This window comes from Apis mellifera, linkage group LG16 (genome assembly GCF_003254395.2).
Source record: "Apis mellifera strain DH4 linkage group LG16, Amel_HAv3.1, whole genome shotgun sequence".
In the NCBI taxonomy this organism is placed as follows: domain Eukaryota; kingdom Metazoa; phylum Arthropoda; class Insecta; order Hymenoptera; family Apidae; genus Apis; species Apis mellifera.
The window spans coordinates 3,870,213-3,894,335 of NC_037653.1; the positions used below are offsets into that span (position 1 = coordinate 3,870,213).

At 40.0% G+C, this 24,123-nt stretch overlaps 1 protein-coding gene across 2 annotated transcripts in view; it reads left to right on the forward strand.

The window, feature by feature from the left end:
* Positions 1-11,216: 11,216 nt before the first annotated feature.
* Positions 11,217-24,123, forward strand: part of Antp (homeotic protein antennapedia) — a 155,653-nt gene continuing 142,746 nt past the window's right edge. For both annotated transcript variants that reach the window (XM_016916895.2, XM_016916899.2), the window contains exon 1: positions 11,217-12,776. The gene's annotated coding sequence lies outside the window, so the exon portion shown is untranslated. The remainder of the gene's footprint in view (positions 12,777-24,123) is intronic.

Here is a 24,123-nt window from a genome sequence, read left to right on the forward strand (position 1 = left end):
TGCGCAAAATGTCGTCTGATTTATGAAACGTATTAAAGAACAATACACGAGATTGAAACAGTGCGGACGATTGCGTTGGATCGACTATCGTTCCTCCGAAATCGTGCGAGAATAGCGAGAATAGCGAGACCGTGGTAAATTTAATAAACCTCGAGAATGAAAACGAAGGTAATCGAGTATAGGGGCCGAGAGAATAGTTTTCGAGAAGAATAATGGAATCGCTCCACTTCGATGGCCGAGAAACTTGTAAACGAAACAAGAGTAAGACGAAAGATTGGATGATTTCACGTCAAAAATAACGATTGTATATATGTGGAATATCATCAAAAAAAAAAAAAAAAAAAGGAGAATTTGATGGAAGAAGACGAAAGAATGGCGCGAGAAAGACTGAACAACGATTCCGTGTTAAAAGAAAGCGTGACGATTGTACGTGGAAGCGCGTATTATGTACGACCGGTAAGGTAAATATGTGCCTGACCGACGCTTCGTTCCCGTACACAGTTAGAGAAAGATAGATACATCCATTCTATCCGGTTGCGTGCCAAGGATAGAAAACACACGAGGCGGAGTGAGGGTGGAGGGGTGGTTGTGGGCGGTGGATTCGAGGGGATGGTGGTAGTGGATGAGGTGAAACGAGAGAACACGGTTGGAGAGAAAGGGATTCGAGCAAGCGAGAAGTATTATGGCGAAGCGCGGTGCGCGAATGGGAGAAAGAGAGCGGTATAGAAAGAGAGGCGGATAGAGGGGAGGCGGAGAGAGGTAGTGGGGGTTGACAGAGATGAATTCGTTTCATTTCACGCTGGGAAGCTCTCGCGTTCCCCGCGTCCGATGATTTACTGGGCTACAATGTGGTAACCCATGATTTATCGCTACCAACACGCCGCCTCGCCACTACGCCATACCTGGATACCATGGCTACGTATGCGTCGGGCCCGTGTGTCCAGAGAGAAGAACTTTCTACCCTCTTTCTCTGCTTTTCACGGTTCCTGATCGTTCTTTCCTCCTTCCTTTCCCTCTTCTCGCTATCTCGCGTACTTGAACGTGTCTTCGGATGTGGAGTAAGTGGGAGGAGAGAGAGAGAGAGAAAGGGGGTTGAAGACTCTCATGGCCACGTTGTCGTGGAATATACAGGGTGTCATGTAACCAGTGCTACAATCTGAATGTGATTCCACGTATAAATATAAAATGAAGAATATTTTTTTCGTTCGAGTCGTTCGAAGTAAATAAAAATTGAATATTTTTCAAATACACGTAAAATTATTATTTCTATACGTGAAAATAAATTTCTATATATAAAAATTTATAGAAACAAGTTTTTGTCTCGAGTCTTTGTTTGCGAGAAAATTGAGATTCGATCTATACACGTTCGTGAGAGATCGTATAATACGAATTTTCAAATTCGATTTTCCCAAAAATTAATTTTTCCGTAACAAGAAACTTTATTCCACAATTCACTATCACGATAATTCACCGGTCCAATATCCATTCGGTTAATAGCCAATTCTATTCGAAAAGTTTCCAAAGTTTCGATTCGCTCAAAAACAAAGGTTAGAAACGAGAAAGTTTCATTTCTCATCTTCGATTTATCTTCACGCATAAATTCATCTTCTATTGGATCGTATCACCGGTTACATACACGATATCTCGTAGCATATACCACAACTATCTACCACCTACCTACGAATAACGTCGTCGTCGCCTTTGTAACAGTCTTCGTCGTTGTCGCCGTCGTCGTACGTTCGCCATACTTCGAGAACTTTGAGATTCTACAGGCCCGCCACCTTTATTTATGCCCGCGAAACTCTCTTCGTTTCGCGCTATTGGCCGAGCGATCCGTCATTTTCAATGTGTGCTTATCTACGAATTAACTATCGAAGTCACTCCTGGCGTGGCGGTATGCGTGTATATACCGGTGTCCGCCGATAAATTGCCAAGAACCGAGAGAGCTAATCATTAACTCGGCGTGCTCGAATTGATCTATCGGTCGCAATGCGCTATTATTCCGTACCGGTGTCGCTCGAACCGGCACCCGTGCAAACGAAATTATACTAGCCGTTGCACGGCTATGGCGGAACGGTTTTTCCATGATCCGTAAACCGGTCCGTCGTTCGCACGCGTGTGTACATGCGAATTTCTTCCGGCAGATGGCCGCTGATCGAATTAACACACGTTTCCAGCGTGTCTAGTCTCGTTAATTGAATTTAAGAATCTTGGCGCGCATTTACCGTTCTATATTTTTAAATCTTTTTTTCCTACTTTTTTAAATTTGTTGAAAACTTGTTCACACAAAGATTTACGAAAATATTACGAATAATTATTTAAAATATAACTTTCCTCTTCAATTTTGCGTATATTTCTATACTTTAAAAAGTTTGAAAGCGGGATAATCTATGAATTGTCCAAACCAATTAATAATAATTTCTTAAGAAAAAACTCGACTTTAGATCTATGCAACGATGAAAGTTCTTCTCCGTGAAAGAAGGTAAAGCGGCCGTGACCAGAGGTTCACGGAGATTAACAACCGACGAGTGCATATTAACGACTGGCTGCGGTTGCATCCGCGGCCGGACCACGAAGAGACTTCGGGGTCCCGTCGTCAAATCGCTCGGTGAACCGTAACGCGACCGTATCACGGCCATCATGGTCGAAATGGACCCGGTCAACGAGAATATTGTAACTACAACTACGGACGACAAAATGTCGGCAAAAGTTGCTCCACTCCAGGCTATTATCGTCCCTCCTTTTACCGGACACGTTTAACCCGCAAGTTCGTTTATGAAGTGAAACGCTTCATCAAGGATATATCGCGTGAGAGAGAATTAAAAAGATTCGTTTTATACGTATACAAACTTTTTTTTTTTTAAAAACGACACAAACAATTCCCAAATCTTTACACTCGAGAAATGTTAAAAATACAAAATGTTAAATTTAAAGGAATTCAATGTATTAATAATAGAAAATATTCAATTAAAATTCCATTTTTAATTTTAAATCTCACAGAAATTTTTCCATGATTAATAAATATAAATAAATAAACAATATATTATTAAAATCACTATTATAAATTTTAATCATGAAACTATTCCAATTAATAATATTACTTCACTAATTAAAATAAACTGGAGATCCTATATTAGATGAACATAATATAAATAATGACATTGAAGGTATAAAATTAATTATTCCTTTATTAATAAATATTAATCGTCTATTAGTTTGTTTATAAATTACATTAATTAAAAAAAATAAACCTGAAGATCTTAACTCTTAATGAGAAATCATTATTAAATATCCACCAATTAATCTAATTTAAAAAAAAGTTATTATTCTTATAATTATTAACTCTATAATTGATGAAATTGCAATAATTGATTTTATATCAAATTGAGATAAACATATTAAAACCCCAAAAGAATTAATTATTACTAAAATTTTTTGAGTTCAAATAAATTCATTTTTATAAATAATTATTAATCGTAATATCCACTCAATTTTGATATAATTGAAGCTAAAATTATTAAAAGTGTGTCTAATTAACAAAAAAGAGTTTATCCTAAAATAATTTTTCGGGGACATAAATCCTTCCACAAGTCGCATAAAAATTTTTTAAATGTACAAATCACGTAAAAAAAAAAAAAAAAAAACACGGCGAATTTCGTAGTAGTTTTTCATTGCTATCAGCGAAAAAAGGGCAAATCCACCCCCTCTCTCTCTGTCCCTTTTATTTACGCTTTTTCACAAGAGTAACAGTAAGTTGGGCGAATACTTGGGCCGATGGAACGCGGTGTGGACGGAATTCGTGAAGCTCCCCCCCCTCCCCTCCACGGTTATAAGCGTGGGTAATTGCAAACGGTCGTAAGTTGGCCGGAAGGTGGAACGATACCCCTTGTAAGGTATCCTCGGCTCGTTGGAAACTCGAGGCCAAGTCTTAGCGTGGCAAAGTTTCTAGGCGCGCGAACCCTCCTCAAAAGTGGCCGAGGTCCGAGGGCCCTTCACGCCAGATTCATTAGGGATGTTGCTGATCCTGGGGCGGTATTATGTGCAGCCACAGTTGAAATTTATCTCGACCGCGTAAACTTGGCCCTGTTGCGAACAAATCCTTCCTTCGTTTAAATGCCGTCTTCGAGAAATTTCCCTTTTCCTTTCTTTTTATCCACAGTGTAATTTACGAATTTATGGGAAAAATAAATTATATACTTATATATTTGAGAATATTAATATTAATCTTGCGCGATATTGTTCCGTATTTATTATTATATATAGTATCGAGGGACGATTAAAAAAGTTTGGAAAAATTGACGGCGCGGAATGATAAAGTTTCAGCAGTCCAGATTCGTCGAAGACACGGAAGTTCGAACGAGCCACCCAAGGGAAAGTTATATTTACCCGGCCGATAAATCAGCTCGCGCGCCTAGGATTACCGAGAACTCGGGCCGCGTCGTCAAAGTTTGTCGTTCTCGCGCGAAATGTTAATCCACATTAAATAGCAAAGCGGGCCGGGGATCAGAGAGGCGCCATTCATTTTCCTTGACCGAGTCTCGAGAGCGAGTCGCGCGCGAAACCACAAATCTCGCTTTCTTCCCCTGCGAAATGACGTTTCGCGTACTGGAATACTCTCGAGAGCACTTCCGACCGAGCGGACGGTGAAATAATAAATTCGAGCGGTAAATTTCCGACGAGTATCCTCGATCGATCGATATCTTTCTTTAAAAAAATCCCAAAAAATATTTATACATCACTCTCCTATAATTATATTCGATATTTGTTTCCACGCAATTTTCATTAAATTGCTCTGCACCGAGCTTTATCGCGTTTCTCCAAATGTTCACGATACGATTTTTAATAATAATCCATCGAAACTGTTGCGAAGAACGTCCGAGAACGGGAACGAAAGCTACCAAACTCGTCCATCGCCGCCATTTTTCTCCCCATCCTTGTTTAATTAATCGGCTAGAATCCACGCGCACCGCGAAATATCTCAAACCGGGAGGCGCGTTGCGCAACGCGATATATTTCACGCGAATAATAACAGGCGCAAGAGTGGGGCAGAGACAGGAGACGTAGAGGGCGTTTAAGTCCTAGGCCGCGTGCACAGTGCTTTGCCGCTCACGGCTTTTTTATGATTTGCGGCCGGGCGCAAGTAGTTCCAGGCATCCGTCACATTTAGCGGTTTGCGAAACGAGAGTCGAGTTGTAAAACAACGCCGTCCAAATGAGGATATACGTGGCGGAAGAAGTGTCCCGCCGCCGGGTTTAGAAGGAACGTTGGAGCGAATGGGAGGGGATCGGCGAGGAGGGGAGGGGCGGGGAGAGGAGGGCACACACACGCGTGGCGGCGACCCCTCGCCCCTCGCCCCTCGCTCGGTGCCTGAATTTTATAGGGCCGTTAAGTTAGCCCGACGATTTTCCAAACTCGCGTGATTGTCTTGTCGCGGCGAGCCGGCTATTAAATGGCACGGAAAATAAATATGCCGCGATCATACTTTATACGGAGGAGGGATATGTTATAGCTTGCGTCGGCGTTTTATTGTTCTTCGTTTCCCCGTCCTTGCGCCGTAATATCGATACTACGGTCTCCTCCTCGCATGTGATGTATGCATTTTCTTCGGATTTCCTCGGATCGGATTTCCTCGATCTGGATATGATCTCGTTTCGGTTTTGGTTATTAATATATATTAATATTTTATGCATATATTATTATCAACTATAATAATCCGAAATATTAAACGGAAAAAAAAATTCTGTTCGTCTTTGTTCCTTCTTGGATTGGATTTGATCTCGTTTTGAGTACGAGTAATAAATTTCAAATTTCTCTTTCGGAGATATTAATTTTATTTTAATCCTCAGAATATATTTTCACGAAAAAATTTGTTTGAAATCTACAATTGATTAATCAAGAATATATATATATACGATGAACCGAAATATTAAGTTAAAGGAAAGATTTCTCGAATTGGCCACAAATATCGGCGAATTTACGAGCGACGAGTTTACCCCCTCGAGGGTTCAACTTCTTCAAGCAACAACCCTCGACAAATATGCGCATAAGTCGGAGAAGGCGGCGAGAAGGCTTTCTTCGTCGTTTCACGGGATTAGCTTGATTGCGCGTAGGCGCAAGGGGAATAATTGTTGTCGCGCTTTCTTTACGGGCTGTTTAACGGGCGAGGGACCAGCTGGGGCCCGATCCAAGACGTCCTCTGTTTACCGAATTAGTCGAAGATTTACACGATCCGTGCGGCTAAGGAGATACTCTTCTCTTCCTCTACCAGGAAATACCATTCATCGCCACTACGACGTGTCGCGAATGGTTTAGCGCCTCGTCCACCCTGACTGCCGATGAGATCACGGTGAAAGCGCGGCCGGGCACAGGTGGATAAATTAACCGTGTATTCTCGTGAGAAATTATTTCCTTACAATTAACCCTTCAACCTACCCCCCAATGTAATGGATATCGCGCTTTATTAAATATCCGTCTCGAAAGTGTGTCAAACTTGAAAACCATCTACCGTAAAAATCGCCTATACGCGGTTTAATTTTCAAAATTAATCGCGCGCTACTCCCACGAGAAATTATTTTTCAAACCTTCGCCGCGTCCCAATTCGTGCGTATTATTTTCAAACTGTGTCAAATTTAACTAATAAATACGTTGTTCAACAACGTCTCTTTTACAATTTAAAATATTTCCTGCGAATTTTCTTCCTCGTACCCGAATCCATCTGTGTCGCTCGTATCGATTATAAATTTATTTTTAACCGATCCTTAATCACAGATTCATGAATCTCTACAAATAATCGAATTTCACGTTTCGAAGATGGCCGCGACGCGGCGCTGTCGTCGAGGATTCTTCTTCTTCTTCTCCGTGTCGAACGATATCGAGAGGAGAAAGATTACGCTTTTCATCCTCGTGAGATGGAAAAGGGAGGGAGGGGGGATAGAAGGGCGCGGTTGAATGACGGGATTCATGCCCCGGCCGTGGATTCGCCTTGAATGGAGGCGGCGGAAGGGCTTCGGAAATTAAACGTCCCGTGGATGGTCTTTTTTCGTGCGCGGTAATGTACGGCCTCCCCCCTCCCCTCCCTCCATCTCTCCAACGATCTTCCACCCTCGAGTCTGTCGGCCCCCCCCTCCCTCTCCCTGCTCCTCGAGGGAGAAGGAAGGGACCTGCCACGACGGCCAGGACAATTTCGCTGCGATAAGGAAGTAGATCGAGACGGGAGATACGCCGCATCCTCTCTCTCTCTCTCTCTCTCTCTCGTGCGTGTTACGAGATGTACGTGTGTGTGTGGCGCGCGCGCGCGCACGACCGGCTAACCGTGTTTCTTAAGGAAATTAGGAATTCTTTCTTTGGTTAAACTAACTCGTTGAGGTATTTCTTTAATTTTTCGCGTCTTGTTCGTATTGGAGTCTATTCTTTTGTAACTTTTTAAAGTTTCTTAATTTTTTAAATGTTTAATATGTTTCGTACGATTGTTTGTTAAAAATAAATTTTTATTACGTACGTCAAATTAAAAAACACTCACGATCTCGCTATTATTTCTCGTGAAATTAGGAACTTTCGAATGCAACTCTTTCTTTGGCACTCGAAGGTATGCACTAGAATGTTGGGAATGAAGAGTATTCGCCTTCGTTAGGAAATTTTTGGAATTTTTCTTTTTCTTTTTTTTTTTTGTTAATCTGCGTTAACTGATAATGGATTATTTTCTCGAATAAATGACATCCTTAAACATTTTTTATAATTAATATTTTCTCTTCGAAACGATCACGTTTTTATTAAATTCATCAAAATGTCTATCTCTTTTTTAATATTTCAAAAATTTCCTCCTATCATAATTTTCGAACGAAGAATTTTATAATATAATAAAAAAAGAAAAAACTGGCTCGAACAACGTCACTTGAAATATTTTTATTTTTTTTATCAAACTCTCAATAACATATTTAATAAACAAATATTTTTTCATTAATTTTTATTTCTTCTTAATTGAAAATTCTTCAAAATTTAGAAAATTAAAAAGAAGAGCGAAGAATAATGTAAAAATAAATCGAAGAAAAAAATTGCAAAGAAAGAAGAAGAAGAAGAAAAAAAATTGGAGAGGATATTCCAAGGCGAAAAATGCTAGCTTCGTTTCCGAGAGATCGATAAATCTAAGCCTGTACCCTATCGCGATAATATATGCTGCGATCACGCCGATCTAAACTACGGGGACTCGTGACTTCAATAGCTAACCAGCGATCAAGATTCGACGTGCGCTATACGATCTGTGTCGAATGAAAATCTACGAGGTGGTGGGGGGGCGGGATCGCGTAACCGCGACATTGACTTTCACTCGGTGAGCTCATCTGCTCACCGCGGAAGCGCTGCCGAAAAAAATAATCGGTGATTATTTCACAGCGTTGCCGGAACCAATGTTTATCCGCGATGACGCGACGCGGCATCGATCGATCACCTCCTGTCTTGAAGGAAAGTCGAAAGCTCCCCGTCGATAACTGCGCGTCCTACTTCGCTTCTTGACAGTCCATGCGCGCCTTGATCGATGCTATCTCCCTTACGTAACTCTCCATTGCTGCCATACGCGATGCATCGCGGAATACGCGTATTCGTTTAAATAATTTTTGAGCGAGGAGAATAGACAATTTATCGTTTTTAAAAGTAAAATTGAATTGGAATTATGATACAATTATAATTATGGAATTTATATTTTTTTAGTGTATATATATTTTAGTTAGGATTATAAGATAGAGAAAATCGGGGTAAGTTGAGCGAATTGGCCGTGGAGGTGGAACCGACACATCTTAATTTCCTGTCAAAATATTGACAACCGAGCGGCCATTAGCATTATGAACGACTCGTAGTGGGTCAGTACCGGTTGGCCGGCTTTGCCGGCTGTTTAGTTATTGTTTCCGCCACAGATTATAGGGATGGGGTCTTTATTGCCCTATGGCAGTAATATAGGTGTACACAGACCCACCGATACACTCCTGCCTAGCTTACGTATACACACATTCACGTGTACAGGCTTGTGCAAGCTCGCACCTGTTGGCGCCTGCGATTATGGCCGCAATAACATTCCGTCAAACTGCGAACACGTACCTAGACCTTCTAACCCGACCTAAGCTGCCAGAAGCATTCCAATGTGATCCAATGACCGCAATATCTTCCCTATTTTTCTTCCTTCCTTCCTTTTTTTTTTTCAATAATCGTTTCAACGATTCCAATTTTTCTTAAAAAAATAAAATTTCGATCGAAAGATTTGAAAAAAGTATCATAATTTTACTCTTTCGAATCGTAATTCACTTCGATGATATAAAGATGCGAATAATGGAATTGATTATAAAAAAAAAAAACTAGATCGATATTGCCAAATAAAAATAATTCAATCAAAATAAAATTTCGATCGAAAGATTTGAAAAAAGTATCATAATTTTACTTTCGAATCGTAATTCACTTCGATGATATAAAGATGCGAATAATGGAATTGATTATAAAAAAAAAAAACTAGATCGATATTGCCAAATAAAAATAATTCAATCAAAATAAAATTTCGATCGAAAGATTTGAAAAAAGTATCATAATTTTACTTTCAAGTCGTAATTCACTTCGATGATATAAAGATGCGAATAATGGAATTGATTATAAAAAAAAAAAAACTAGATCGATATTGCCAAAATTGGGAGGAAATTATTTAATCGGACGATTGCCTTATTTTTTTCGATAAAAAAAAATTAATTCTTAAGGTACACGGTACACACGCGTAGATTTTTCAAATCGTAATTTTTATAAAAATTACGCCGCGCGAGCTTTGACGGATCGACGGGGCAGCAGGTGCGTGGTAGAAATTGTGACGCGGAGAGAGCAATAGTCTCGGTGTAATTCGGTAGGGACTAATAAAAGGCTCTCCGTAATATATCTTCACGGGGGCGAACTTTTTTTTCTCCCGCGCGCCCGTTTATATTTATTTCGCGTGTTCGCGTGTTTTTGCGGACTTTTTCGGAGCTAATATTGTCCGGCAAAACAAATACGCGAAACGGAAAGGAGAGCCGGGCACCGATTCATTGATTTTACGTCGCAACATTATTTATCGTCCAATATATCGGGCTTGTCGATACCATTCGTTGCGTCATGCGCCATAATAACGGTATCTTCTTCAAAATTGTTCATTGCCAGACTCGAGAGAGAGAGAGAGAGAGAGAGAGAGAGAGAGAGAGGACGGCGGCGTTGCCCTCCCCTGGTTTTCCATGCATTCAATTCCTCGACCGACAACGCTTGACGAACGAATGTCGTGGATGATGCACGTTCTTTCTTTCTCTCTCTCTCCTTCCACGCGAGTGGACCCCCACCACTCGGTTCACCGGGCGTCGAGGAGGAGGGGGGGAGGGATGATACACCTCTGCCGCTCTAAATTCGCCGGCGAGTAGGTTGAGGCGGCTCTCTCGATTTAAATTTGCCCGAAGTGGAATTGGCCGGTGTGCGGTGAAACACAATTTCGCGGCGAGTTCATTCTCCCTGCGAAATTCGAAATTAATGCGACGACGTACGAATTGACTTTCTGAATTATTGCCAGCCAAGCCGAACCAACTTTCAACCGTGCCCGTGCTTCCCTCCCCCCCCCCCCTCTAATGAAAAGAATTTCCGATGAAATTGCCCCGGAACGATGATTTCAGGAACGCCTTTCGTTCACGGGTGTTCCGTCGCTGGAACAAGCGTCGCGCGCATCGTATACGGCTCAAATATTTACGAGATATCCGCGCCGACGTGTTTGATCAACAACGAAGACGAAGGGGAAGCGAACGCGTGTTCGCGAAATCTGATGAATTATCCCCTCGATAAGGCTCGAAGAGCCTTGTGCCTCTCTGCTATCCCGTTCTGCCAGGGAACGGCGTTAATTTCTCGATTAACAAATCTCTCCATTTATCTCTCGATACTGGTTAGAGATCCGTGCAATTGGAAAAAAAAAAAAAAGAAAGAAAAAAAGAAGAGGGAACGAGAAAAGAAGTCGACGCGAGTTGCTCCAGCAATGAAGGCTGCGTGAAAACAGGAAAGCCGAGAGCGATAAGGGAGTAATTAAATTCGTATACTCTTTCCGCGTCGATAATTCGCGCGGATGTAGTAGGCTGGAGACTCCGGTGGTATCGGGAGGGAAAGAGAAAGGAAGAGGGAGAGGGGGGGAAAACAGAGCGAGAGAGGTGAGTAGAGGATACGTGGATACGGCCACCACGTGGTTTGCACGGAGGAATCGAGCATGTGTGCGGAGGAGCGGCCACAAATCACCATTACTCGATGTGTATCGCGACGCTATATAATTATACCTATAACGCCAAGCACCAGGTAATGGCTCAATCCTGCATGTGCATGCGATGATAACCAAGCCTGAAGGTGGGCCACTAGGTGGGGTCTTTCGTGCCCGCGAGATTCAAACTCCTCGCCTATCATTGGCCCGCTTCGAGTCACGTGCTACGTTACGTCATCGTGGCCATCCTCGTGAGCGCCAGAGCCTGCCAACGGGAGCGAGAGAAAGAACGGGATGGAGCGAGGTAGCGCGGTGGAAAGAGAGATAAAATAGAGAGAGAGAGAGAGTCGATCCTTGGTGAACGCGAATACGACTGTTTCGAGGAAAGAAGACGCCAAACGGTTCTCGTAAATAAGGATAGATCGAGAACGACGAGGAGGAGAGTGATGGTGGGTGAGAAGAGGAACGAGGTTAGATAGAAGATGGAAACAGAAGGAGAAAGAGACAACAGGCCTATACCCTACGCCGTGCCCCCTCCCGCCATTAACAACGCCCTTGCATATAAATCCCCGTCTCATCCGTGTGCGTTCGAGCATGTGTATGTGTTCGGATCGTTCATCTCCGTCTTGATCACGCGCCCCCGGAATCGGTTCCTCTCCGTTCACAGAGTCACTTTTCTCTCTGTCGCTAATTCTCTCTCGCTCCCTCGGTCCGGATTCCCCGCCTTTGCACTGGCCGCAGGACAGCCGGGACGAGGCACGAGGCGAGAGGAGTATTCGAGGGGCCGTGAAACGGACGGAGAGAGAGCGTACGAGAAAATGCCGGGCGAGCAGGAAAGCGAGAACGCGTGGCAGGGCGAGCGAGAAAGAGAGAGAGGCAGGGATTTCTAGGCGGTTGGACGAGGGACGAGAATTCGAAGGAGCGAGGCAGAGCGGCGAACAGAGAGAGAGAACGAAGGCAGCGCCGCGTGGCGGTACGAGGTGGGGACTATCGGGCCGTAAACCATCCGCGGTGAACATTTAACTCACGTATTGCCATCCGACAAGTTTGCTTTGGCCCGCGAGAGAGCGTCACCCGAGCGAGCGTCCGACGTTCGAAGCGAGCCTTCCGCGAAACACGCGAGGAGGTGGATCAGAGCCTTCCACTTCGCGTGGCTCTAATCCGTTCCGTATCGTTCCGTTCCAGACCAGAGCCACCGATTTCTCGTTCACCCTCTCGATCGTGCTGCTCTGCTCTTCTTCGGCTTTTTTTATTTCGCGCGACGAGAGACACGCATCCGGGGATCTGCGACGCGACGGTATCCAACCAAACAAATATCATCGCTCGAAGAATCGTTCCAACACGCGGGGAACGATCTATCCTCAAGATCTCTCTACCAAGCGGAGATATCTACCAACCTTTTGGACCAGTCAGCCGACACGAGACTTCCGGATGCAACACCCGATCCCGACCTGAACGATCGCTATCATGAGCTACAAGAAACGAGCGCGGACTACCCTTCCGCAAACCGCTCTCTTCTTTCGTTGAATCTTCCGACCAGCCGCTACAGCCGGTAAGTGATCGTTCATCTTATTCCTCGAGGAGTGTGCGCCTCTCGTCTCGAGAAATCGTGCGATATCGCGGCGCGATCGGTTAGTTAGGTTAGGTTACGTATACTCGGACACGCGACGGAATAACGTTTTAAGAATCCAACCGTTCCGCCCGATGACATCTCGAAAAAACTCTCTCCCGCCAAAATGTGCCCCAGTGCACATGCTCGGACATATCGTGATAAAGATTAAGAGACTCTTTAGGACGATTTGATAAGTTGTGAATATCGTCGAATATTGTGACCGATATAAACTAAAAGTATCGCGATATTCATTACGATGACAAGTTGAAGAGAGTAGAGTCGGATTAACGATGCTCGCCACGAGAAGAAGAAATAAATGCATACGTGCACGTGGTTCGCGTGAACGTACGCCATGAAACGGCCCCCGCGATCGCCGATAAACTGAACGATATTTCTTTTTCCTCGCGCACGCTTGCACGTACCGTGTATAGATATCAATTACGGAATTAATCTCGGTCGGGAGGGAGCGTGCATCAATTTTCCTTGTATCTCGTTCTGTCAAACGGGTGTTTTACGGCCGGTGTTAATGAAGAACTATAACCTAGTATACCGCGATACGCTTTGTAAACGAATCGCGGATAATAACGTACAGCGATAAAATGTATACCCGCCGAAAGATTCACCAACAGAAGTTGCGCCAAACAGTACTGAATACTAATTATTGTTACTATTATTGTTATTATTGGCCGGATTTAATGGTTCGTTTAACCTCTCGAAAAGGATTATTCGAAAAGTATTTCCTACGTTTTCAACGCAATTAGATGGAATATCTTCGAACGATTCGTCCACGCTTACCGAGATAATAAACGCTGCCACGATTTCTATCATTTCACGCGTTATTCTATCTCTCGGTCGGTCACGTTTAACTTCGATTTTCTCGGGGAAAAAAGGGGAAGAGGTGACCGAAACTAAAGTGAGTTCGGTATCGCGAGGCCCGGGGGGAAAATAGGTGGTGTGTACCACACCAACGCCTGACGGGGACCATAAATAAGGATCCGACGGTCGGTGCGGCTGCAGCCGGTGATAAGCGTTCCTTTGGCCCCTCCGCTACCCCCTTCTTTAGACTTTCTTCGTAGTTCTCTTCTTCCCGTCTCTCACGCCCAGAACACCCCTTCTACCGTGCAATGTTTCTCACGGATGAAACGGATGGATGTTGCGATTATATTCGACCAGATTGTAACCTGTTAAAATTCGTTATTATCGCACAAGTCCTCGAATAATATCCGTTACACGCTCGCATTGTCCTCAAAGCTTCTTCCGTTTTTGAAGTACGCCAGAATTCGTACGGGAAATTATCGCCGTTTCGCCGCATATATAAGCGACGTAACTCGAACAGGCGCTTGAAACTGGATTAAACTACAGTTTCGAATTAATTTGCCGCCGTTGTTAAAATAAATGCCAGCCGGTCTCAACCGCGCGAGATGATTGCAATGGTCACCAACCCCCTATACTAGATTTAATTACTTTATCAAAATAACAACTGTATTTTTTTTTATCTATTCTACACGATATTCCTTATACCATTTCTATCTACGAACGAATTATATTTATTATTCATCTCCTCGAATCTGAACTCAAACTCTTGATAACTCTTAATCACGATGATCTTCGCGCTTCCAACTAAACCAGTGGCCTTACCAACACCTTACTCGAGTCGCGGTAAAATACCTAGACCGTTATATCTCTAGGAAAGTTGATCCAAGAGGTCGCCAAGCCGTTCATCATCCGTGATTCGTTAAGTTTCGGGCATCGGTTATCTCGCTAGCCGGCGGCATTCGACTCCAAGCGTCCTAACCTAAAAAACAACGGGACGGAAAAAGGACATGCGCACGTGCGTGTGTACGTCTTTCATTCCTCGCTCGAATGGTAAAAGAATGGTTCTCGAGACGCAAAATGGAAGTCGAAGCACGAGTCAAGAATTAGAGAGAGAGAGAGAGAGAGAGAGACAAAGGAGGGTTGCGAGCTAAGGTGTTCTGGAGAGGAGGGGTGTGAGAGGGCATCGGGTGACGTCGCGACGCCCCGGGCTCTCCGACCAAGTTCTCGAAAGTGTCGGCTAAACTGATATGAGAAATGGCCGCTTCGTGCTGCCCGTAGGGGATGAAGGAACCCTTAACCTATACGTTACGCAGTTAGGAAACGTTCAACCACCTCGTGTGTGTTTCGAAACCATCCCTCTCGCTTCGATACCGATATTCGCGGCAATACAGGCCGGCCTTGTGTTACCATCTTACGCCTCCGCGTAACTCCCTCCCTTCGATTTATTGCCAGATTTACCATACGATATCGTTCCGTTTCCAGAGATCCACGAAACGGAAAGAAGCTCGATATTGCGCATAGGAGGAACACGCTTTGTAAAGGTTTAATTGTATCTTGCGGGAATAAATAAACAGGAATGGTATTTGTCACATTGAATTTTATTGTATAACAATTTTATTCTTCCTTTTTACTTATTTTTTATTTTTTATCTTTATTGAAAAATTGTAAAAACTTCAATTTTTCAAGAAATTTTTATTTCTATTATTACTAGTATTATTTTTTACACTCACTGTGGAATTGCATCCTGAAAATTTAATATCCAATCAATGTTCGTAATAGAAAATATTAATACTCCCAATATAATAATTTTTATCTTCAAAGTCTCGAAAAAAAATTGTAAAAACTTCATTTTTCAATTTTTCTATTTCTACTATTACTATTATTTTTTACACGCACTGTGGAATTGCATCCTGAAAATTTAGTATTCAATCAATGTTCGTAATAGAAAATATTAATACTCCCAATATAATAATTTTTATCTTCAAAGTCTCGAAAAAAAATTGTAAAAACTTCATTTTTCAATTTTTCTATTTCTACTATTACTATTATTTTTTACACGCACTGTGGAATTGCATCCTGAAAATTTAGTATTCAATCAATGTTCGTAATAGAAAATATTAATACTCCCAATATAATAATTTTTATCTTCAAAGTCTCGAAAAAAAATTGTAAAAACTTCAGTTTTTCTATTTCTACTACTATTATTTTTTACACTGTAGAATTACACCCTGAAAATTTAATATATAATCAATGTTCGTAATAGAAAATATTAATACTTCTCAATATAATAATAATTATTTTTATCTTCAGAGTCTCGAAAAAAAATTGTAAAAACTTCAATTTTTCAAAAAATTTCTGTGAAATTGCATTCTGAAAATTTAATATACAATCAATGTTCATAATAGAAAATATTAATACTCCCCAATATAATAATAATTATTTTTATCTTCAGAATCTCGAAAAAAAATTGTAAAAACTTCAAAAAATTTCTACTTCTATTATTTTTTACACTGTAGAATTGCACCTTGAAAATTTAATATCCAATCAATGTTCGTAATAGAAAATAGCAATATTCCTAATATAATAATAACAATTTTTATCTTTATTGAAAAATTGTAAAAATTTCAATTTTTCAAAAAATCTCTACTTCTATTATTTTTTACACGCACTGTGGAATTGCATCCTGAAAATTTAATATCCAATCAATGTTCGTAATAGAAAATAGCAATACTCCTAATAATAATTATTTTTATCTTTATCGAAAAAAAATTGTAAAAACTTAAAAAAATTTTTCAAAAAATTTCTACTTCTATTATTTTTTACACTGTAGAATTGCACCTTGAAAATTTAATATCCAATCAATCTTCGTAATAGAAAATATCAATACTCTCCAATATAATAATAATTATTTTTATCCTCAGAGTCTCGGAAAAAAATTGTAAAAACTTCAAAAAATTTCTACTTCTATTATTTTTTACACTGTAAAATTGCACCCTGAAAATTTAATATCCAATAAATCTTCGTAATAAAAAATACTAATACTCCCAATATAATAATAACAATTTTTATTTTTATTGAAAAATTGTAAAAACTTCAATTTTTCAAAAAATTTCTACTTCTATTATTACTACTATTATTTTTTACACTGTCGAATTGCACCCTGAAAATTTAGCATCCAATTAATTCGTAATAGAAAATATTAATACTCCCCAATAATATCTTTTATCTTTATCGAAAAAAAATTGTAAAAACTTCAATTTTTCAAAAAATTTCTACTTCTATTATTACTATCGAATGACGTACAATCGATCGAATATTTCCGACGGAGGGAAATTCAAATTACGCGGAATCATTACTCGATCCTCGATAATTAAGAACACGTGCAGCGAGGTAGCGCCACTTTCTCGAGGCGGTGGCTAGCGAATTATTGAATTCGATAGAAAATACGCGGGTTCTCCGCTTTCTCAACTGGAAGATTGGACGAATTTATGCGAGCAATGCGCCCGGCCGGGCCCCCCCCATCCCCGCCCATTTAAAAATACTATCTAGGTGGCCATTTATCAGGCTTAACCGTGTCTTGAAACCGTTACTTTTTATTGAATAACGTATAACACCTGCGAAAACACTTAATTCACGTTCAACGATATATAAACGCGGGGCCGGTCGCGGGTATTAAATTCGCGGAAATTTAGGAAGATAGGTCCGGAGGCAAAAAGTCGGCCATATGCATATGTGCCGGGGATGATCGCGGTTAAAAAAGATTCAAACTTGGATCTTGGGGCATCGATGCGACCATCTTTTTTCCTTTTCCCTTTGCGAAATAAAAACACGGTATGGATTGGTTAAATACCGATGAAGTATAGTTTAGCCCATTGATTCGCCCGTTGCGCATTACAGTTTAAACAGAGATGACAGAAAAATTTGTTGAAGTTGAAACGTTTTGGAAGATTTTTGGAATTATGAATTTTGAAGAAGTACGATAAAATAATAATAATGATAATTGTTTTTTTTAATTTCAGAATTTCAAGAAAGAAAAGGATGATATATTATGTCTGCTTGTAGATTGAAATATTATTAAAAAATTATTGAAATATTCAAAATTTTTCATTCAAATCATGTAAATTAATTTCTTCATTCGCAATAAATGATTCTTATGAAAAAATCATTGATTAAAAGGTTATTAAAAATAATTTCAAAAAAAGGTATCGAAAGATACGAAGATTCTCATTGAGAATCATTGAAGTCTCCAAAAAATACTTCATTCGTATCATGTAAATTAATTTCTTCACCCATAATAAATAATTCTTTTGAAAAAATTATCAATTAAAAGCATTATTAAAAACAATCCCCAAAAAAAAGTAGTTCGAAAGTTACGAAGATTTCTCACGTAAAATTATTCGAGAATTTTTCACGTACAAAACCACATGATTAATTTCCTCATTCACAATAAATAATTCTTCTCGAAAAACTATTACTTAAAAAGCTCCTTAAAACAATTTCAAAGAAAGCATCGAAAGATACGAAGATTCTCATTGAGAATCATTGAAGTCTCCAAAAAATACTTCATTCGTATCATGTTTCGAATTAATTTCTTCAGCCATAATAAATAATTCTCCTGAAAAAATTATCAATTAAAAGCAAATTATTAAAAACAATTCCAAAAAAAAAAGTATCGAAAGATACAAAGATTTCTCACATAAAATTACCGAACTCTTCGAGAATTTTTCAAAACCACATAATTAATTTCCTCGTCCGCGATAAATAATTCTTCTCGAAAAACTATTACTTAAAAAGCTCCTTAAAACAATTTTAAGAAAAGCATCGAAAAATACGAAAACTCCCATCGAAAATCATCAAAATCTTCAAAAAATACTTCATTCGTATCATGTAAATTAATTTTTTCACCCATAATAAATAATTCTGCTGAAAAAATTATCAATTAAAACCAAATTATTAAAAACAATCCCCAAAAAAAGTAGTTCGAAAGATACGAAGATTTCTCACGTAAAATTATTCGAGAATTTTTCACGTACAAAACCACATGATTAATTTCCTCATTCACAATAAATAATTCTTCTCGAAAAACTATTACTTAAAAAGCTCCTTAAAACAATTTTAAGAAAAGCATCGAAAAATACGAAGATTCCCATCGAAAATCATCTTCAAAAAATACTTCATTCGTATCACATATATTAATTTCTTCACCCATAATAAATTCTCCTGAAAAAATTATCAATTAAAAGCTTACTAAAAACAATCCCTCCAAAAAAAAGTATCAAAAGATACGAAGATTTCTCACATAAAATTATTCGAGAATTTTTCACGTACAAAACCACATGATTAATTTCCTCATTCACAATAAATAATTCTTCTCGAAAAACAATTACTTAAAAAGCTCGTTAAAATAATTTTAACCAAAGCATCGAAAGATACGAAGATTCTCACCGAAAATCAAATCGAAATCCCCAAAATTGTTCGCTCGAATAAAATAATTTCCCCGTCCACGAAAAGTATAATTTTTCTCGATAGACTATCGGTTGAAACAAGATTTGTTCAAGCAAATTTTCAAGAAAAATTATCGGAAGCGGTTCGAAGCGAGGTTGGCCGGCTCTGCCGCACGGCCTTATGGCTGCCGTCGGATCGTTCCAACGGTCTCTAGATTCGCTCGATTCTTCGAAACGGTTGGCACCTCAATCCCCCCTCCTTCCCACCCGCCGAAACGTCGACCGACAGCGGCGAAAAAAACTGTATTCCGTCCAACGGCGAAGAAATATATATATATATATATTTTTATCAACCTTAAACGCACTTTTCAATACTTCTTCCTTTTTTCTTTCGTAGAAAAAGTTACACGCGCGGGAAATAGTTGGACGACAAGCTGTTTCCAGTCTCTTTACCGGTTGATATAATTTCGCGTAAGAAATATATGCCCGTCGTGCTCGCCAACCGCCGTTCCTATAGCAAAGTAAGTAAATTAATGATCGGGTGGTTAAACAGCGAATGTATCACACGTGGAGTAGGTATTTTGAATTAATGGCCGACTATTAATTTTCCAAGCAGTTTTCAACTCCTCGGCCGTTACCGCACGCAGCAACACCCCCTCGCCCCCCCCATATTTTTCCCTCGGTTACGAAGCAAATTGTTGCCGATCCTCCTCGCAAATTAATTCATTCGATCGGATCCCCCCCCCCCCCCTCCTCGAAAATTGCTGATATATTGGACACCTCTTCCTGTGTCCACGCCGCGAGGATCTGTCGGCGAATCGTGCCGCAATTGCGTGGAAATTATTCCTTCCGTTCGGGGCTGCTGCCCGTCGAATTTCACCTTCAATTCGATCCTCGCAACTCCTCGGTCGGACTGATTTTGAATACAAATTCTTTTCGCGCCAATTTTTCGCTCGCACCGTTACGAATATTATATATATATATATTTATATTTATATTATATTATATTATATTATATTATATTATATTATATTTATATTAATTATATATATATATATAATAGCTTCCGGTTGTTAGGCTTCGCCTCTTGGTTCTGTCCTTGGATTAAATTTTCTCAACTCACGTTTTCCTTTTAAATTTATAGAAAGAAAAAAAAAAAAAATTTGTAGCAATAAATTTATACAAAAAAATGCACGATTCCGATTCATAAATGTAAATTAATCGTAAATTAAAGCTGTTTAAAACCGTGTAAAAAGTTTAGGAATTGAATAGATCCGAGAGAGATATAATCCGGTGTAATTAATTTTTTTCCTCTGGATTTTTAATATGTTAATCGATGCAACTTGATGATTATTAGAGATTATCGAGAATTATTTAAAAAGAGACAGAGAGAGAGAGAGAGAAATCGTATACACGAAACAAAAATTAATATAAATTAAGAAAAAAAATTAAAAAAAAAAAAAACACGTCTCATCTCGTTTTCATAATAATAATAATAATAATAATCAACAAAACACGATAATAATCCGCATCTGCATTCGCGCGAATAAATCGGACGAATTCATTGTCTCTCTCTGTGAGAAACCTCACAGTTTGCCGCTCGATTTTTTACGCTGCTGCAAACATACCCAACCCACCCCTGCTGCCCCCTGTCCCCCATCTTGAAATTGCATCGGGCGCATTCTCCACGGATCAACCTAAAAGCTCCTCTTCCTATGAGCCTACGAGTGTGAAAGAAAGAGAGAGAGAAAAAAAGGAAAAAATATTTAAATGGCTTCGTTTGAAAGTACAATGGGATTCCTTTTGTGCCCTGTTCCCGAGGAAACGCGCCCGCGACCTTTGAAGGAGGGGTGGCTGCGCCGAGGCGAGGGTGCGAAAATGTTTTTGGAGCAAGGTCAAGCGCAATTGCATCACCTGACCAGACCGTAGTTGCGCGTCTTGGTCATCTACCTGAGCAACGACCTTACAAAACCACTGTCGTTTGCCCGTTTGCCCATAAATTTGTGACAGTTGAGAGAGAGAGAAAAAAAAAGGAAAAAAGTTAAAATGCCTAAAAGTTGGGTAGTTGCGAGGGATATTGCCGGTAACGGTACTACGACTGAAACTACGACCTTTTTGCGGCCGAAGGTCACTGATCCTGCCCGTTTCCAGAAGCGTGCTGTTTGCCTCGTTCCCAGGACACGGTATATATATACATGTATATACGTTCACGGTCACGATTTTGACTTTCGTGGAGTAAGAATTCTCGGCTGGAATCTTTTCAAGGTGATTGACGTCGTGGCTGCTTGCCGTCGTTTTCGAAAAGATTCGTACGGTACGAATGTAAGTGAATTTTTAAGCTACTTCTGCTAAAAAAAAAAAAAAAAAAAAGAATTGGAATTTCATCAAAAATCAGAATTATGAAAATATAAAACTTGAATGTATTGCATAGAATAGAAAACAGTACGTAGAATCGTATTCGTTTCTTGAATAGAAGCTAGAATGTAACTAGAAGACGACGCTAGCGCCACATAACCATCGAGGTATACGTTGATATATATATATATATATAAGAAACAAACGTTATAACATACCCTTCTCGATCAAAATTTCACGAGTGTTCCCCGACAATTCGACGAATCCGCCAATTCCACGCCGGGTTTCCGTCTCAAGACCCCCTCGAGAAAAATCTGAAACGCTTCACTGTGAGCTCGGTACCAGTCCACATCCCCATAAATCATAAATCACGAGCGGCCCATCGAAACGGACGACATTTACGCTAAAACGATTAAGTACGTCTCGCGTCGATGATTTACGAAGTCGTAGCGGTCAAAAAAACAATATATATCCATATATATATACATATATATATACATATATATATACATAATATATATATACATATACACCAACGATGCAAGAAGTAAAACGAATATGGCGGAAAGAACGAATCACCGCGAAGAAAAAGGACGAGAGAAGACGAAGACGTTCGCGCAGGATAAATTCGTAGCAAGGGAACGAGAAAGATAGAGAACGTATCGAAGTGCAGAGAGAGCTCGCGAGGGCCCCCATTCTTCGATCGATTAATGAATTCGACTCGAATAAGACACGAGAAGAAACCTCTCTCATTTGTAATTTGAATTATGACAACGATCAGGTTCGGCCGTTCGTTAGCCATTATTTATAAATTCAACGTTAAACGTCGGGTGGTGGGGATCGGTTGGAGTGGGGGAAGTTGCGCGCGCCTCAAGAGCGAGGAAGACGGGCAGAAGGAGGAACGATAATGGAGAAGGACCTTACCGATTCCGTTGTTGGGGCTCCGTCGTTTGATTTATAAGTTCAACATCCACGACGGCCGATATTTTTCTTTTAATTCTCCTTTTGTACGAATGTGGACGTGCCCCGACTGCCGGATGGGCGCGAGGTTGGGCATAGGTGGCTGATGATGTCACTCTCTCCCTTTGAGACGAGAGAGAGACAGAGAGAGAGAGCGAGAGCGAGAGAGAGATAGAGAATGGAACATGGTACGAGGCAGTGGGACATAGGGAGGATACACGGTGCCTAGTTTAAGCCGGGTTGTCGCGATGGCACACAGAGATTACATCGTACACCGCGGAATATACTTTCAAGGTGTCGGCGGACGATTCTTAATAGCCGGTCTCTCTGAAGCGTATGACTTGTTTTGAGGGACAATTTTTACCCTCTTTATTTATATTTTTTTTTTTTCCAAGTTTCGCCCTCTTTTTGAGAAAATTTCATACTTTATATTTTTGATTTTTTAATCTCTAATCTCGGGACGATTCGCCATATTTTTAAACCCGCCTCATCTTTTAAACACGAGACAAGTCTAAAAAAAGAAATATAATAAATAAAACATCTCGTATAATGATCAAGTTTTCAATTAGAATATCATTAAATTTGTAATAGATAGGTGGATATATATATCTTGATATATCTTGGCAAACAGAGTATGACCGGTTAACTGTTACGAGAATTAATGCATTTTTCTCGATTAAATTAAAAGAAAGAAGAAAAAAAAAATTAAAGAGGAAAGAATATCTCACGTGTCAACGTATAAAAAATTCCAAGTGTATATACGGGAGGCTTATTTGAACGATTAAATGCGAGCAATTAAATCTCCTGTTAAATATGCGATAAATTACCAAGATGTGAACGAAACAATTTGTTAGACATTAATAATTAGGTGTTCGTTAGCGGGAACGGTATAGGCGCAGCCGCGGTTAGATCTCGAATCGATTAGATCAGTGGTTCTTTCGAACAACCTTTTTTCCGTACCCATGAATTACTTTTGAGGAAAAAAATTTTTGCGATACGTCGGAATCACCGAGATCGTAAAATTGCAATTAAAACGATCGAATTAATCTTTTCGTTTTCGTTCGTACGTTACGATCTACCGTTTTCTTCGATCGTTAAAAATAGAAAATGATTTTTTTAAATGAACGCGAAGAAAATTTTGTCTAAAAGAAACTGTATTTTCAATAATAAAAAATTCTATCCAAATAATAATAATTATAATAATCAAGTGATACTTTTTATTTTTACGTTACAATTGTCGAAAATATAATAAAATCTTGGCACTTTTCAACCATATTGAAATACGCGTAATTGAGCGTATAAAATTTTCCTAAACGAAAACTTTTGAATCGTTAAGAACCACTGTATCGGAAGGAAGAACAGAAGTTGTCGGGGTTGCACGATTTCAAAACTCCGTGGAATTGCGCAACTGGAACGGCTAGAAGTTCTAATTATATTTGTTCCATTGATAGCGTCCACGCATCAAGCTCCCCATAATATAATGGGGAAGCGAGCGCATGTGGATTTTTCTTGCGATTCTCGAGCAACGTTGGCTCGCTGGCTCCGCGAGCGATACCAGAAAAGACCAGTGGAAATGCGGTTTGCATACGTACGAACGAAACCATCCGCGTCTGATTAACATGAGAGGCTCGAAACACCTGTGCGCCTCGATCCACTCGAATAATTATTCGCGAGTTCGCGACGTTATTCGCGAAACGGCGACGTATAGGCGT